The sequence below is a fragment of the Felis catus genome, chromosome C2, assembly GCF_018350175.1.
Source record: "Felis catus isolate Fca126 chromosome C2, F.catus_Fca126_mat1.0, whole genome shotgun sequence".
Lineage (NCBI taxonomy): Eukaryota > Metazoa > Chordata > Mammalia > Carnivora > Felidae > Felis > Felis catus.
The window spans coordinates 80537488-80554743 of record NC_058376.1 but is presented as its reverse complement, the minus strand read 5'-3'; the positions used below and the strand labels follow the sequence as shown (position 1 = coordinate 80554743).

The window sequence follows — 17256 nt, the reverse complement described above, 5'->3', positions numbered from 1 at the left end:
TTCAACACCGCACCTGAGGCCTCCCGTCCCGCCAGCCTGCAGGCAGCTTGGGGCCCACACTCCTCTTGTATCTGCAGTGTTTGTGAGCACCTAGCACATGCTACGCCCGGTGTTGGGCAGGATCGGGTCAAACCCCGTGAAAGAGATTTTGCCGTTTTATATCCTACATAAGAAGCGTTCAGAGACGTTAAGTGACTTGCTCAGTCACACAGGCAGTCGGTAGCGGAGCCAGGATTTACAGTTCCCGCTTGTGAGGACGGAAAGCCTGTGAGTGTAGCATTCAACCCTCCGGGACCTGGGGCGTGGTGGGGAGAGCCGGCATTTGGGGATCCCGGCCCTCCGCGTCGCCCCTCCCCTCGTTCCTCCTTCCGCCTTCCTCGGTGGCGGTGGCGGTGGGGGGTGGTGGAAGCGGGGTCCCGGCATCACGAGGTGCCCTAACCCGGCACCCCTAACCCGGAGGCCCGCCCGCGGGCGACCCCCGGAGGGCCAGGCCAGGGTGTCTGGGGCGCCGTGCGACCGGGGACCCACCCCGTCGGCCCGACTATTTGCATAACGGAGACCTTCGCTTCCCCCGCCCCTCCGCCGCGCTCTTCTTCCCTCCTTCGCCGTCCCCTCCACCCCTCAGCCCCAGTCCCCCGCTCCTCCCCAGCAGACCCTCCTGCCGGGACCTGGCGCCGGGCTCCCAGCTGCCGGGCTCCCCTGCGGCCGCGGCGCGCGGAGACGGGCGGCACCTGGGGGAGGGGAGTGCGGGGCCGGGCCGGGCCGGGGAAGACATCTGGGGCACTGCCGGGCGCTAACAAAGGGAGCGGCTGCGGGCCGGCGAGGGCGCGGAGCGGGCGGAGGGGCCGCAGCCCCGGCGGCCGAGCGCGCAGCGAGTGAGTAGGGGTGCGCAGGGCGGCGGCGCGGCCCGGGGCCCGGGCGGAGGCGTGTGCGAAGGGGCACGGGAGGGGAGCGGGGCGGCGGGGCGCGCGGAGCCGGTGCCCAGCGCCGCCTCGGCAGTCTCGCCGGCCGGCTGGCCACCGTGGGGCCGGGGTGTCTCTGGCTTTCTCCCGGCCCGGGGACCGCCTTGGCTTTCCCCCGGGGCTCCGCGAGTCTGCGGACCCACAACAAACCCACGTGCGCTCGGCCCCCGGGAGCCCCGCTTCCCGCACCGCGCCACGGGTCAGGTGCGGGACGCCCCGCGCGCTCCGGGTTCCTGCGCATTCCCGCCGCTAGATTTAAGGACCGGGAAACTGAGGCCTGCGGCGGGGGTGGGGGCTCAGGCACCATAACAAACGCACGTGCGCTCTGCGCGGGGATCCCGGCGCCCGGCTGGCCGCGGAACGGCCGCCCTGCGGAACCGGGCCATTGTCTCAAGCCGCGGGGGAGGGAGAGGCGCTAGGGGCGCCGCTGGCCAGAGGAGGACGACAGACACATTGAAAAGGTACCACTTGGCCCTCAGGCCAAACTGCCAGTCTGCCAAAAGGGGAAAACAAAACACGAAAGCGGCTACAAAAAGCTTTGCCCCAGGCCGAGAGCCTGTCCCCGGCCGTGGTGCATTACTGGATGTGACCAGGGCAGCCCCTCACTTCCAGCGCACCGGGGGTTGAATTAAGGGCCCATGGGTCCCTCTCCAAAAAAAGACCGTGCCTAGTGCACCATTGTCCCTGCACTCAGGCGACTGCCCCTGCTGGGAGATGGCGAGCGCCTCCCCAGCCTGCAGAAACAATAGTCCAATTTAAACAGCGCCCAGCGCGGTCTTGGTCTTCTCGGCCCTTTGCTTGAGCTTTGCCTTGTAGGTCCTTGCGTCTGGCACTGGCCCCTTTTGGCTTGAGACTCGCTTTGCGTTTTTAGTTTTTACAGGCGAGGCCAGCCGAGGCCTCTTGTTCTGGGTAGGGACGCTCTTATCTTCAGTTAGATCAGTTTGAGAGAAATTCCGAGGTCCAGATAAGAGGGCTCTTGTTTGTTTTGTTTTTGCTTTGCTTACATGTGCTCTGCTCACCTTGGCAGGTTTTGATTCATCAGACCTGCTCGGGCAGCCGTGAAGTGGGTGGGTGGGTGCATTGGCCTGTTAGGGAATGGTGCTGGTGCAGAAGTAAGACCCTAAGGTTGTAGGAGTGGGGGGTGGGGGTTGGGGTGTGCAGGCATGGAGGCACCGCTGCTAGAGTGCAGCCACTGGCCGCCAGTCCCTCTGGAGGTTAAACCTGTCCCCGGGGAGAACTGGAGGGCCTTCAGCTCCAAGCCACTGTTACTGAGGATCTAAAGGGGATCTAGGGAACCCTCTTATTTTACAAGCGGGTAATGTTGGCCTGGAAAATGCCTTGCGGGAGTTTAAACCAGTGAAATGGGAAAGAGAATTTGAGTATGGGTCTCCCAATTCCCACACTGCCCCTGGCCTTGACGGCCCCCAAAGGCACAACCAGGTGAGTCTAAAAATCAGTGGCCTTAGAACAGAGTTAAACAAAGAAAGTAATTCAGATGGAAAGCTGCACCCTTCCATTATCTCTTTTAAGAGTTCTTATTCATTTGGGAAAAGATAGATTTAGTACTTCTTTACTCTTCTGCTAGCCTTTCATAAACTTTGGTATTTTTCTCTTCTCACTGTCCCTTTCCCCTCAATTTGGAATAGGGCCAGATATGGGGACTTAGATATTTGCCTCTCATCTCTGTGCCAGGAAGCCTTTGTTTGGGCCTAAGCATTAGGCTGTTGACATCAGACCCACAGGGAAGAAAGTGTCTCTTAGCAAGCTACTCCTGAGCCACTTGTGGGAGAACAAGGCATTGTTTTCATTGATTTTATTTAATTAAATTCTTTTTGAGAGTTCCACGGAAGTAGCTGCCTATTTTTGTATTTGGCAGAGGAAAAGTCGGAAAACCAAAAAAAACAAACAAACAAAAAAACCAAAAAACAAAACAAACCAAAAAACCAAAACAAACAAAAAACCAAAAAAATAAAAATTTAAAAACCCAACAACAAATACTTGGAGTCCGGGTTTCCCCAAAGCTAATGTGCTGTTTTGTCCTGTCCCTGTTATCTCGTAGCTACACTTGTTTCTTTTCTTAGGGTTTCTAGAGCATTTCATTTTTGTGGTAATTCCACTGGGCACTTGAGTATAGCTTTCTTATCGGGATGCTTGCCTTATAAGGAACCTTAGGCATCATCCGGCCAGACCCTTTTATTTTCCAGATGGGAAAACTGAGGCCCAGAGAGGAGAAATCACTTGCCTAAGGACATGCAGCAAGGTGTCTGCTTTTAATTTCTCTTTGTGCGTAAAAGGAAAACCGTTGCATCAAATGAGTTGTTGTTGGTACCCCAGAGTAAAGTCAAAGTTATGATGGTTGTTATAACGACACTCTTTAAGTCTGAGAATGAATTCCTTAAGGAATTAAATAGGTGTTGGTTATGGTACAGAGCCATGGATCCCTATGGTAGATATGGTGAGGACTATTGCAGTTATCACTGGGGATCACTTTTCTGTAGTGTTTACTAAGTGGTTCACTCCACCCTTGCCCTGGCCTCCTACATGTTCCCCTGCTATTGCTTGCTTCCCCAGTGGGGACCTGCTTTGAACATAATCGTAAAGCAAAAGGCAGCAAGAAGCCAGAAGACCGAGACCCCACTTAGCTTTCTGAGCTATTAACCTCCTGGGCTCCAGTTCCTCACTTCCTTGGACAGTGAAAGTCCTTCCTGCCCAGTCTCTGCACAGGCTGTTCCAGGGGAGTGGAAGATGCTTAGGCCTTAGGATCAGAGGAGTTTGGGTCAGCTCTTCTGTGTCCTGTGTTCCTTGAGAATATGATTGTTTAATGTGAAGGGAAGGATGGGTATGTATATCCTGGCATTGTTGTGGGTATCCAGCCATGTGACACATGCTTATGCCTGCTCAGACCTCTTGGCAGGCTCCGGTGCTCACCGGCTTTTTAAGTGGCAGAGGATGTTGGTGGGAGAATAACCCCATAGAATAAGCCCTCTACTCAAATTAGGAGACCCTACCTAGTTAACAAAGAGGGGTGAATGCCTGCCACATTGTAAAGGGGGCCTTTGGAGAGTTGTAAAGTTTGTGTGCTTCTAAGGTAATTAAACCTAGTAAGAAACAAATAAAAAACAAAGCTGTGCAGTCTAAAGTGATGGCATTCATTCATTCTGTGTTGCTGACAAACAGGCAGGCTAGGGCTGGGGTTTGGTGTTGACCTGGAGTCACAGAGAAGCCCTCCCACCCTTTTTTTTAAATGGATGCAGAACACATTTGGATCTCCCCTCAGAAGCTGTCTTCAGAGGGGCACCTGGGTGGCTCAGTTGGTTAAGCGTCCGACTCTTGATTTCGGCTCAGGTCATGATCTCAGGGTTCCTGGGATCAAGCCCTGTGTTGTGCTCTGTGTGCTGACAGTGCTGAGCCTGCTTGGGATTCTCTCTCTCCTTCTCTCTCTCCCCCTGCCCTGGTCATGCTCCCAGGCACATGCTCTTGTTCTCTCTCTCTCTCTCAAAAATAAATAAATACACTTAAAAAAATCACTGCAATAAGAAATTGTCCTCAGGAACCCACAGAAAGTAGATCTAATTTATCTCAATATTGACTGGGGAGGGGGCATGGAGAGGGGTGTTCCCTTTTTCTCCGGGAATCAAACCAATGATGGTAAACGAGCGAGTGGAAGAGGAAGGCTTCAAAGAGAATGTAGCTCTCTACAGTTGTGAGGATGTGGTTGCATTAAAAAAAAATGACAGGAGGGGCGCCTGGGTGGCTCAGTCAGTTAAGCATCCAACTTTGGCTCAGGTCATGATCTTGCGGTTTGTGGTTCGAGCCTCGTGTCGGGCTCTGTGCTGACAGCTCAGAGCCTGGAGCCGGCTTCAGATTCTGTCTCTCTCTCTCTCTCTGCCCCTCCCCTGCTCCTGCGCTGTGTCTCTATTTCACAAAAATAAATAAACGTTAAAAAATGACAGGAATAGTTCATTAATGAAATTCACAGTACCTTATGGACCATTAGAATACTGAGAATTTGCTCAGACCTGGTATCAGTGATTTATTCACTAAAAACTGAATTGGGGAAAAATACATTTTCTTGCTTGTGTGTGTGTGTACTGAAACTACATGATGGCATTCTGATTCCAGTAGATGTACTTTTTATAGTCTCTTCTGTAACAGTAACATAGTAAGTGATGCAGTTTCACCGCATTAAAATACTGGAGAGGTTTTCGAAATCATTACTAGCCTCCAGAATCAATTTCGTGATTTAAATTTTATTTATTGTTCTGATTATAAAAATCAAGTATGCCCACTGGGAACAATTTGGAAAGTATAAAAAAGTATAGAGACACAGAAAAAGATTACGTTATTCAAAGGTAACCACTATTAACATTTGGCAGTTTCCCTCTGGTCTTTTTTTTTTTCCAAGTGGATGTATTTTCTTTAAATGGTTGAGAACATGCTGTATGTGCAGTCATCTCTTGCCTTTCTTGCTTAACCTTCTCAGATGTACTTGACATAGTTTAAGTCCACATTAAAGCTGCGTCTTTCATTCATGACCCATATCAGCTGCTCAGCACCTCCAAGGTCACATGGCCCATGGGATCTGGTCACTTCAGTGGTATTTCAATGAGGGCCTAGAGAGGAAGGAGCCTCCAGCTTCCTCCCCCTCTCCCACCCTGCCTCAAGCATTCAAACTCCAGTCATTTTTGTTACTTTTTATTTTAGAAAAAGTTTAAAGTCTAAGGTGGAGGCGGAAGGGCACTGCATGTGACCTTGGGTTCTGGTACTATCCTTTGTCCTCCAGCAGCTTAAGCAGTTTCTGTACATGTTAAACCATCAACTCGACGGTCATTTACTAATTCAGTCCTCACGTATTCGAGTGCCCACTCTAAACCAAAGATGTGTGAGAAGAGCTTAGCTTTAAAGAAGCTCATGGTCCGGTGGAGGGGACCAGGAAACAAGAGACTGGTACAGGGTGCTGTGGGACCACAGAGGAGGGGCAAGCACCCAAGACTGGAGCATCCACGAGTAAGGCTTCTGGGATGAAGGCCACTGTGGGATAACCCAGGCACTTCTCATTTGCCTTATGGTAATTGACACTGTGAATAATGTGTTTGTGAATTAATCCCGGTCTACATTCCAAGATAGTTTGCATCGTGTAGAATCCTAAGGTTAAAATGACTGGGTTACACTGTGAAGGATATGATCATTTGAAAAATTTCATAGATTTAGTCCCAATTACATAGAAAGTCCTAACGTACCAAAGTATTACATATTGTGGGAGCAGGAGTTAAAAGCACATGTAATTCAGTATTTGATTTTTTTTTTTTTTACCGAGGTATAATTGACATACAACATTGCATTAGTTTTAGGTGTAGAACTTAGTGATTTGATATTTGTATATACTGTGAAATGATCACCACGATAGATCTAGTTAAAATCCGTCACCACGTGTAGTTACAGACTTTTTTTTTCTTATGATGAAGGATTTGAATTCTTGCTCATCATTCATCACAGGTGGAGACCTGGACAAGCTAGTTAAGCTCTCTGAACTTCAATTTCCTTCTCTATAAAATGGGCTTAACAGCTCCAACTTTACCGGGCCACTGTGAGGATTAAATGAAATCATAGCTAAACGGTCCACTGCAGTGACAGGTAAACAGGAAGCACTCAGTAAGCGATGGCTAGTATTGCTATAATTGGGATTTTCACACCCTGCAGAAACTTTGGCCCTGATATTTTTTCTTAACATGACAGCAGGCCATTGTGTGGCTTTGTGTGCCGAGGGAAGCAGCAAGTTGATCACAATGGAACCACCTACCAGGTGACAAATTGATCACTTGCATGATGCAGTATAAAAAAAAGTCTGATCTTGGGCAATTTCAAATGTACAAAAGTAGAAAGAATGGTGTAATGAACCCCTGTAAACAATCACTTATCTTCAACAATTATCACAACTCATAGCTGACGTATATCCCCACAGGCCACCCCAGATGACTTTGAAGCACATCCCAGACATCTTATCAGCATGATGCATATCTGAGTCGTGCTGCTCCTGGAGCCTGTCTCTGCTGTCACTGTTAGGGGACTGTGTGTGTGTGTGTGTGTGTGTGTGTGTGTGTGTGTGTGAGAGAGAGAGAGAGAGAGAGAGAGAGAGAGAGAGAGAGAGAGAGAGACAGGGGTTGGTGGGGAGCCAACCCAAGAACTTAAGTTTTATCGCTCAAGCGAGGAGGCCCCACTGCATGCCAAACTGGCAGGCTAGAAGGAGCACTGAATGTAGAGTCAGGAGACCTAATTTTGCAGAAGGTCCCCACCCTTTCCCAGTTGTATGCTTTTGGCAAGTGACTTCTGAATTTCTTTGAGCGCATTTGAAAGTTTGGCGAATATCGAATGAGGTAATCCATGCAGCAGCCCAAGCAGCTTGGTGCTGGGGTGGGGGTGGGGAGCTGAGTCAGACTTGAACCCAGCCTTCCCCTCCTGAGAGGCAGGGCTTCCATATGGAATTAAGGTCACAGACTGCCGGCCCCTCGGCCCAGGATGCACTCAGGGAGTGCTCCTGCCAGTCTCATTCTGAGGACGCGGAGGTCGCTCAGACGAACACCTGGCACCCACAGCACTCCATGCCCGCCAATCTGTCCTTGTCCCTTGTCCCCTGTCACTTAGCCCGTCCCTCTGATTTATGGATGAGGGTCAGAAAGCCCAGAGAAGGTAGGGCCTGCCAGCCATGCCTGAGTGATAGGTCCTGCCTGAGACCCCTTTCCCTCCAGGTTTGATGACCTTGGTCTCTTCCATCTGGCTGTTCACCAAAGTAGGTATTTCTGACTCAACTGAAAGAATAAAGTTGATTTGATTTAGTAATTAAGTCAAAGCCTTCTTTTTAATCCTCTGGGGGTTCCACGATGTCAGGGCCTGTACTATGACTTGTGGTCTCTGGCTTTTGCTAGCTGGCTGTGTGACCTTAGGCAAAAGGCATGCCACCATGGGTACCCTACCTCAAGGACCTGTGTCTTAGTCCCCCGGACCCCTTCCAGCTCTGAGATGATCGATGACAAAGGGGGAAAGGTACACCTAAGGCCAGGTGGCTTCTTCATACAAGTAGTAAGTAAAATCTGTTTCCCTTTATGATATTCAGAGTAAAAAATTATCCCCCTCACCTTTTGCCATTTTCCCCAATCCCACTTCTCTCCAAAGTGACTACTGTTTGCACTTTTGTGGGTCTTTCTGCCCCTTTTGTATACATTTACTTGTGTATTCATGGTTCTACACAGATATGTTAAAAAAAATTTTTTTTAAAGTTCATTTATTTTTGAGAGACAGCATGAGCAGGGGAGGGGCAGAGAGAGAGGGAGACACAGAATCCGAAGCAGACTCCAGGCTCCGAGCTGTCAGCTCAGAGCCTGATGTGGGGCTTGAACCACAGACTGTGAGGTCATGACCTAAGCTGAAGTCGGACATTTAACCGACTGAGCCACCCAGGTGCCCCTTCACAGGCACATTTTTAAAACTCAGTAAATGGATCCCATAACAACTGCCACTTTACAAGACTGCCCTTTCCACCTGACTATATGTGTTAGAGATCTTTCCCTCTCCGTGCATGCAGATGCTTTTTTTGTAGTTGCATTACAATCTATATTATGATGTTTGCTTAACTGTAAAAATTTTCCATAAAAATATATTTCTAAGTATATTTAGACCTTGGACATAAGGAACAATGGCTGTAAATGTCAGTGGTTAAATGGAACCAGTCCATTAGGCTCTGGAAAGGGTGGCGAGGGACCAGGCACAGGGACGCTGAGGACCACACCCTGGAAAGCTGGAACGAAGGGCTCCTGGGGAATTGCTAAGAGGCTGACTGTTTGGACAGGGTTATTTTTGGAGATAGCCTGCCGGCTTGGGTGCCCTTGGCTGCAAGTGCAAGGCACTGAGCTGCGTCATCACCTTCTCCTCCTCCTCGCACGTTCCCTGGCACTGTCAGGTTTGTTTCTGTTCCCAGGACCTGAGGGGACCCAGTGGGAGGCCTGGCACAGGGACGGAAGGGAGAGAGGGAAGAAGAGGAGTATTTGATCTCAGGCTTGGAGGAGGGAGTGCACCCGTGCCACTCTGCTCTGTCTGGTTGATCAGACCCATCTGGAGTGTTTTGTTTCCCTGGTTCTGATACAGATCATGGGAAAAGGAAGCAAATCCAGAGATGGGCTCCTTGGAAGACAGAAGTTTAGGACACCGTGCTGGAGGTGGGATAAGTGTGGGCATTGGACTTTCCAGCCTGCAGGGGATCGTAAGTGGCACCTGCTTCATGTGGAAGAAGGATGGGAGGAGCACTGAGTGGCTGCTGTGGAGGGGAGAACCAGCACAGGTTGGAAGAATAGCACAGGAGGATGGGAGATAAGGAAGAACTTATTCGGCAGAACTTCCCGACTGTGGAACAAACTGTGTCACGGGGCCGCGAACTCCCCCGGGGGGAGTATTCAAGCCGACGTTGCGTGTGAACTTTGCAGTTTGGTTGTGGAGTGGTTGACCGAAGTGCCTGCTAAGGCCCCTTCGGGCCTTGGATGCCTATGGGACAAGAGCCTGTGGGACCAGAAGCAGAAAGAGGCAAACTAGGACTGCAGGGTCAGGACAGGTTATGGAGGGCGTAACTGGAGCTCTGTAAAGGTGGAATAAAATGGAAGCCTTCAAAGGAGGCTGAAACATTGTTTCCCCTGGATCTTGGCAACCTTCCTCCTGTTCTGTCCTTGGCTTCAGCTCTACTTGACTTTTTATTCATAAATTATTTCCATAGTAATAAATATATCACATACACTTTAGATGACCAGGAAATCTGGCAACCAGAAAAGAACTACGTGTCCCAGGAGGATGATTCTAAATTTTTTTTTGATTACGGTCTTTCTAAATTTGCATCCATCTCCTGGTTTCCCTAGCCCAGTGCTGAGATGTCAGTCAACTTTAATTTTAGCAACACTGTACCCTTTGCAACCTCTTGAATGTCCTCCGATAGCACCCGCCATATTTAATGCTTGTGCCTCTCTTTTCTGTGGTTTAAGAGGAGCCTCTTGGACCTAAGGGTTAGTTGCGTCTTGGTGAGGGCAGCATGGCAAGCTTACCAGGTTCTGGGCTTTTGCTGTGCCCCTGGCCCTGATGAAGCACTATGTATGTTCTCTCATTCAGTCCTCATAGCGACACTGTGTCTTGGGGTCATTAGCTCCGTTTTGCAGATGAGAAAACTGAGCTTCAGAGAGGGGTAGAGACTCCCCCGAAGATTCACTGCTGCTGACTACTGAAGCTGGCCTGGGGCAAAGCTCTTTCTCTATGTTATGTTACAGGTTTATCCACTGCTAATCATTCCAAGTCCTTTGAGTCTGAGAAGGGCTTTGTCCTTAGTTTCACAGGGGGCTTGGCTCAATTTCTCCGTACAGGGGCTGATGGAAATTTTCTGTCATTCCCCTGAGAACATATGAAAGGAAGAATTCATGGGACATTCATGTGTGGATAGCATTTGCTGCCATTCGTTTTGGTTACGAGTTGTTTGCGTCAAGCCTGGTTTGGGTTTTTTGGTTTCTGTTTTTTAATTTTTTTTTTTTAACGTTTATTTATCTTTGAGACAGAGAGAGACAGAGCATGAACGGGGGAGGGTCAGAGAGAGAGGGAGATACAGAATCCGAAACAGGCTCCAGGCTCTGAGCTGCCAGCACAAGAGCCCGACGCGGGGCTCGAACTCACGGACCGCGCGATCATGCCCTGAGCCGAAGTCGGCCGCTTAACCGACTGAGCCACCCAGCTGCCCCTGGTTTTTGTTTTTTTGCTTGCCCTTTAAAGCTAGGATATCCACCTGACTCATTATCTGGTTATGACTAGGAACACACATACCGGTGGTGAGTATGGCCACAGGTTAGTGGGTACTGCTGCTTGGCTACCTTAAATGCCTTTGGCCTGTAAATAGAACTCAGTATAGGCATTGTTATGGGCTTATCTTGCACCTGTGGTTTTAGGCTCTTAAACAGTTTCTTCTCTTGTAAAGTTTATTCAACGTTAATTGATTCATCAAGTATTTATTGAGGACCTATTATGTGCTAGTCATTGCGCTAGGCATTGGGAATATTTACACATGTTGTAGGTAATATATACACATATTCAGTGTAGCTAGCAAGGCCTTGGGAGTTAGTGGCAGACAGACTTCTTGTGTCACCCTCTTCTCAGAGTCCTTGCTTTGTTCATTCATTCAACAAACATCGAATGCCCGTTATAGCCGATGCACAGCGTGCATTTTAGACTAGACACCCAGATACTCCCATAGTTTTGTTCTTAGTTGGAGGTAGACACTTAGATGTTAATTACGATCTTGTGTGATAAACCTTATGAAGCCGGGAAGAAGGTGTAGCGAGTTTGGGAAAGCTTTCTGGAGCAGGTGATGCCTAAGCTGGGTTTTGGAGGGCAGTCGCTGTTAGCCTCCAGGGAAAGGGTATTTGCAGGAGAAGGGGCTGCAGGAGGAAAGGTGTGGGGTGAAGAATGGCCCGTTTGCATGTGCGCGAGAGCCCCTAGGAGATTGGTGTTCCTGCAGAGGAGTGCGACAAGGCAGGAGTGGGGATGAGGCTGGAACTGTCGCATGCATTATCTATAATTTTCACAACTTCCCTCTGTGGCATATTCTGTTATCTCTGTTTAGTAGGTGAGGAAACAGAGGCTGAAGGAAGTTGGGTGACAAGCTCACAGTCAGCGAGAGAGTGACTTAAGGTGCTTTTGTACTTGAATGTAGGCCTAATCAGCTCCCACAACGGTGCCTGCAGGGGCAGGTTGGGAAGGCCTGGCTTGCTGCCTAAGGGGCCTGTTCCTTCTCCGTTGATCTTTCAAGGGTAATATCCTGTGGAATCTTCTTCCTTCTACCTGCATCATGCAGGTCTGTGTTGAAGGCCTCTTCTAAGGGTTGTTCTGGTTTTCGCCCTTCTTTTCATTCAGAGACTCAGTAGTCCAGAAATCTTCAAAGGAAACCTTTATGTGCCGAACTTTGTGGCAAGGGAGGTGAAGAACCTTCGTGCCCTTTCTCACAAGTTCCAGGTTCACTTAGCAGCCTAAGCATTACCTGTGAATGTTTAGTCTGGAGAAACCCTTGGGTACTGGAGAGGGAGCAAAATCAATCTGGGCTGGAAGAATCTGGAACAGGTGGGTCTTGAGCTGTTCCTTTAAGAATGAGTATGATCAGGAAGGTGGATGACTCATAGATGACCTCTAAGATTATTCTGTCTCTCCCCATGAAAAAAGGGACACCTTTGTCCTATTCTTCCCATCTCCCAAGCTAATTAGTTTCTGGCTTGGGCTTGGCTCTTGGGTCGAAGGCAGTATCCATTCAAGCATTCAAATAAAGTTTATTGAAAAGTAATCAACGGAGAGCTCAGAGACAAGAATGAATTAAAAGGGGGCTGTTCCAGAGCTAAGGAGACACGAGGATGCAGACATCATTGTGGAAAAGTTAATAAAGGAACAAAGTAGTATACACGGAAAACTGAATTGTTAGAGAGGGAAGGCTGAAGGACGATCACAGTACATGCTGAGAGAAACGATAAGGAAATTAATCAGACAAAAGTCAGAGCTCTCAAGGTCACACAGAGGCGATCCCTCAGAACGGTGACTGAGGCATCTGAGAGATACACGTCACTTCTGTTCACGTTCCATTGACCAAAACGTGGACATGCCTGGCTGCAAAGGAGGCTGGAAGAACGTCTCCAGCGGGGGAGCTGGGCACCCTCTTAAAACCCAGGTCGGGGGGGGTGCTTGGCTGGCTCAGTCGGTAGAGCATGTGACTCTTGATCTCAGGGCTGTGTTCAAGCCCCATGTTGGACGTAGAGCCTACTTAAAAAAAAAAAAAAAGAAAAAAACCCAAAAACTCAGGAAGAGGAGGAAAATGGATATTGGGAGCAATTCGCCTATGCCACAGAGCAAAAGTCCTGTTGGCCTCAGGCTCGATCAGCAGCGGAAGAAGAGAACATGGAGAAGAAGAAATATTTACAGGGTTCTGAGGGAAAGGCAGCATGACTGAAGACTTTAGCACTGACGTATGTCACTCTACAAGGATAAGGCAGGTAGCCATTTTCATGCATGCTAGAATGAAGGGAATAGGGCCTACGTGAGCTCTTCTCGGGAAAACCTACCTGATCATGAGAAGGATGAATCAAAAGTGGGCTTAGGAAGGCACGGTTAAGGGTCATTTGGTGAACTCTTAACCTACTCAGATAGAAGCTAAGCAAGAATGTGAGAAGTAACAAGAACGTAAGTGAAGAGGAAAGTGTATGTGCTAGCTTTCCCACTCTCATACTGTCTAAAGAGAAAAAGTCATGGGTGGGACGCCTGGATGGCTTAGCCGGTTGAGCGGCTGACCCTTGATTTTGGCTCAGGTCATGATCCCAGGTTGTGGGATTGAGCCCCTTGTCAGGCTCCAGGCTGAGAAGGTTGCAATTGTCCAGCCCTCCTCCCGCCCCCACCTCTCTCCCTCTCTGCCCCTCCCCACTCTCTCTCTCTCTCTAAAATAATAATAAAAAAGTCATGGCTCTAACCAGTCAACTCATTGTTTTCTTAAACTTGGAGGGATCTTTTTTTTGTTTGTTTATTTATTTATTCTGAGAGAGAGAGAGCGAGAAGGGACAGCAAGCGAGTGAGGGAGGCCACTTTGCGAGGGTGATGGAGAGAGAATCCCAAGCAGGCTTCTTGCTGTCAGCACAGAGCTGGACAGAGCACTCCAACCCCTGACCCTGAGATCGTGACCTGAGCTGAAATCAAGGGTCAGACACGCAACCGACGGAGCCACCCAGGCGTCCCAAACTTGGAGGAATCTTTGGGGAAATAATATCTATTTGGGGGGGAGAAACATTTATTAAAAGTCTGGCATCTAGGAAATTTTACTTTTCCGTAGAATGGAAAGAAAAGAAAATTTAAAAATAAAAAACAGCTACTTTATTAAGTAGTTCCACCCATCCTTGTTTCATGCCTTCTTTCATCCTCCACACGTCCATCTACATGTAAAGGTAGAGACAGGTGAAGAATGATATTAATCTTTTTTTTTTTTTCTGGATGGAGGGATCTTGGGTGACTTTTAGCTCTTTATAATTTTGTGTTAGGCTATTAAAAGGTATTTTTTTGTAAGTTTCTTAAACATTTTTTTTCTAATGTTTATTTTTAAGAGAGAGAGAGAGAGAGACAGAGTGAGAGCAGGGTAGGGACAGAGAGAGAGGGAGACACAGACTCCGAAGCAGGCTTCAGGCTCTGAGCTGTCAGCTGTCAGATCATGACCTGAGCCAAAGTCGGACACTCAACCAGTTGAGCCACCCAGGCGCCCCTTAAGTTTATTTATTTATTTTTGTCAGTGCAGAGCCAGGTGTAGGGCTCTATGTCATGAACCATGAGATCATGACCTGAGCCGAAATCGAGAGTCAGATGTCTAACCAACTAAGCCACCCAGGTACCCCTCAAAAAGGTATTGTTAGATGCTGATGCTCAGGGTGTGGAGAGCAGGTGGGAGACACAATAGGTGAATGAGACATTGTCTTTTCATGGGGAAGCTGGTGAGTCAGTTGCATGAATGCTGAACTCTGAGCAGAATGAGACACTGTAAACCGGATGACCCACGGGGCGGTGGGGCCCAGAGGACGAAGGGGAAGGTTTCACGAAGGAGACGGAGTTTGAACTGGACGGTGGAAGAATGACAAGCGTTCTGATGGGTCAAGGATGGGCGAAGGGCATGCCTAGCAGGGGTGGGGGCACAGGCTTGGAGGAGTGAAGGCAGGCCATGTCTGGGTAGCTGTGAGGCATTTGTGGTGGTTGGGGAACAAAGGATGGACGGAAGAGTAGCCGCTGTTCACGAAGCGTGCACGGCGTGCCATGTGCGACACACAGCATCTCCCGGTTTCCCAGCAACCCTATAGGATGGTTACAATTACCCCTACCGTACGGATGAGGAAACTGAGGTTGAGAGATTTATTGGCCGAAAGTTGCACAGTGCGAGACGGTGGCTTGGACCCCCCGTGCTGCCTGGGCTCCAGAGCCCACAATTTTTCCACTGTGCTGGGATTTGTAGTGCACAGAAGACCCGAGTGGCCACCGTTGTGAGACATAAATTAGAAAAAGACCAGCAAATGGGAACAATATTTTGATAGGTCAAGACTCACCAGGTAACTATACTTCATGTATTTGCATACATCTAGACTTATGAAATACAAATCTATCTCACAGGTAAAACAGGTAACGATAAAAGCCTAAACTGTGGTCCAGACTCTGCCATCTGGCAGCTGTGTAGCCTCAGGCTACCTAATCCATAAAAGGGGGTAATAAAATTGTGGGGCTGCCTATCCCCAGGTTGGTCTTTATGTTCAGATTAGATCATAGATGTGAAAAGATGACAAAGTGTGAAAGAGCCACACAGAAGGGTTTGTTATTGCTGGCACACCCCTTGCCCCTGTGAGAACGTACAGACGTCTGTTAGGGCACCCACAGGTGTTCACAAAAACTCCCCCAGTCATGGCCGTGCTCCCTGCAGACTTGCAACAACTTGGCCAACAGGCGAGAAGCTGTGCTCTCCTGACTCAGACTACCGGCTGGGGACTCTGATGGGAGGTAGTGGAGAGGGGGGCAGGCCGGTCCTCTGTCTGGGTCTCTCCCACTGCCGGGTGAGGGGAGGCTCCTGCCTGCCTTCCTGCTTGCTGGCAAAGTCTGGGCCAGAGTGGAGTCGGGACAGCTGCGAACAGCTTGGTGAGTTACACAGGGCCCAGGAGGGTGTTCCAGGCGCGCCAGGCTACCGGAAGGAGTGTTGGAGTGGCCAGGCGAGCAGGCCCCTGCCATGTCCGTCTGGTAGAGGCTTGTGGTCTGGAAAATGGACCGGAGGGACAGAGACGTCAGGGGCCTCTGGAGGGAGCAGTCTTTTCTTTTCGGGAGTGCTGATGAGGACAAGGCCTTGGGGAAATTGGTCTCTCACACTACCCACGAGGAAGTGCCTGAGCACCGACCTAGGGTGGCCTGAGGTGACTTACATCTGCGCCAGGAAGTGTTGCGGTTGTTCCGGGGTCTGGGGTGGGGCCTGGCTTGCCACTCACCGGGCATCCGAAAGCCCCGTCTTGTGTGTTGTGTGTGGGGGTGATGGGTGGTTTTAGAGAGAGCTAAGCTTCTCCTTACTGTTGAAGAAACCAGTTCCTTCCTTTTCCTACTGGTCTCTCTGCTGAGCCGAGACAGGCCTTTGAGCTCAGCATTAGCTCAGGATGGGCCCCTCAGACTGCTGGCACCCACATTTCATCTCGTATGCTGTCCTGTGTTCTGTGGAGTTAGCTGGGTTACACAGTGGACCCCTGGATGGCAGCAGGCTGACTGGCTTCGTGGCACAGCCCCGGGCCCAGCCCAGCACCCAGCCCCTCCCCACGCTCACCGTCTGCCCTCCGAGACCAGGATACAGATGCGCTCAGCCACCAGTGAGCGTGAGCAGGTGGCCCCTAGGTCAGGTCACAGTGTGGAGCACAGTGGGAGATTCAGGAGCCCAGGGTGGGGAGCACTCCGGGCTCTGGTGGACCCTTCCGCTCCACTGGACGGTCCTTTCCCCCTCACTTCTGGCCTTAGACGTGAGACACAAGCCGCAAGATGAAACAGGGAATGTTCTCTGGGCTGACCTGTGGGAGCAAGCCCTGGCGGTGGGGAGGGGGAGTCAGGTTTAGGACCTCGCTCTTCTCTTATCCCTCGGAGAACCAGGGTCCCGGGAGTTTGCCCCAGGTGAGAGGGAGAGCAGGCAGTGAGGGAGCTCTGACAAAAGCAGCTGGGCTGGACCTCCATTTATCCAAACAGACTGTCCACACAGCCTTTGTCAATGGGAGGATGCTGGCCCCGGGCCTGAGCTGGGGGTGGTTAATGACAGCGTTGGGAATAAATCCCCAGAAGATGCTTCCTGCCAGAGGGCTTGTGGCGGTTCCTTTTTTGCTCTAGACAATGAACGTTTTATTCTGGCTTATAAATCAAGAGGAGAGGAAAGATCAGGTAGGCAGGAGACAGATGAAAGGCACCTCCCAGGGACATGCTTCTGCACTTGGGAAAGTCCTACCCTTGTCTCCCAGACAGTCCAGGTAACGCCCCGGGGTGGGGGGATGGGGGCGTGCTGGAAGGCAACTCACTGGCTTCCCCATTACCATCTGCAGTGTCACCTTTCTCAGAAAGCCCTTATCATACTGCGGGGAGAAAAAACCCCCGCATGTTTTGCAGGCAGATGGACGCGGGTTTAATTCCAGATGTGCCACGTCTTCGTTGTGCAAACTTGAGAACTCAACTTCTCTGACCCTCAGTTTTGTTTTGTTTTGTT

General features: G+C 49.9%; 1 protein-coding gene across 5 annotated transcripts in view; it reads left to right on the top strand.

The window, feature by feature from the left end:
* Positions 1-425: 425 nt before the first annotated feature.
* The window catches only part of ST6GAL1 (ST6 beta-galactoside alpha-2,6-sialyltransferase 1), a 123148-nt gene continuing 106317 nt past the window's right edge, over positions 426-17256 (top strand). For 4 of the 5 annotated variants that reach the window (XM_045037157.1, XM_023260314.2, XM_023260315.2 and 1 more), the window contains exon 1: positions 435-875. The gene's annotated coding sequence lies outside the window, so the exon portion shown is untranslated. Of the gene's footprint in view, positions 876-17256 lie in introns of all 5 variants that reach the window. The other variant, XM_023260316.2, reaches the window with a different exon arrangement.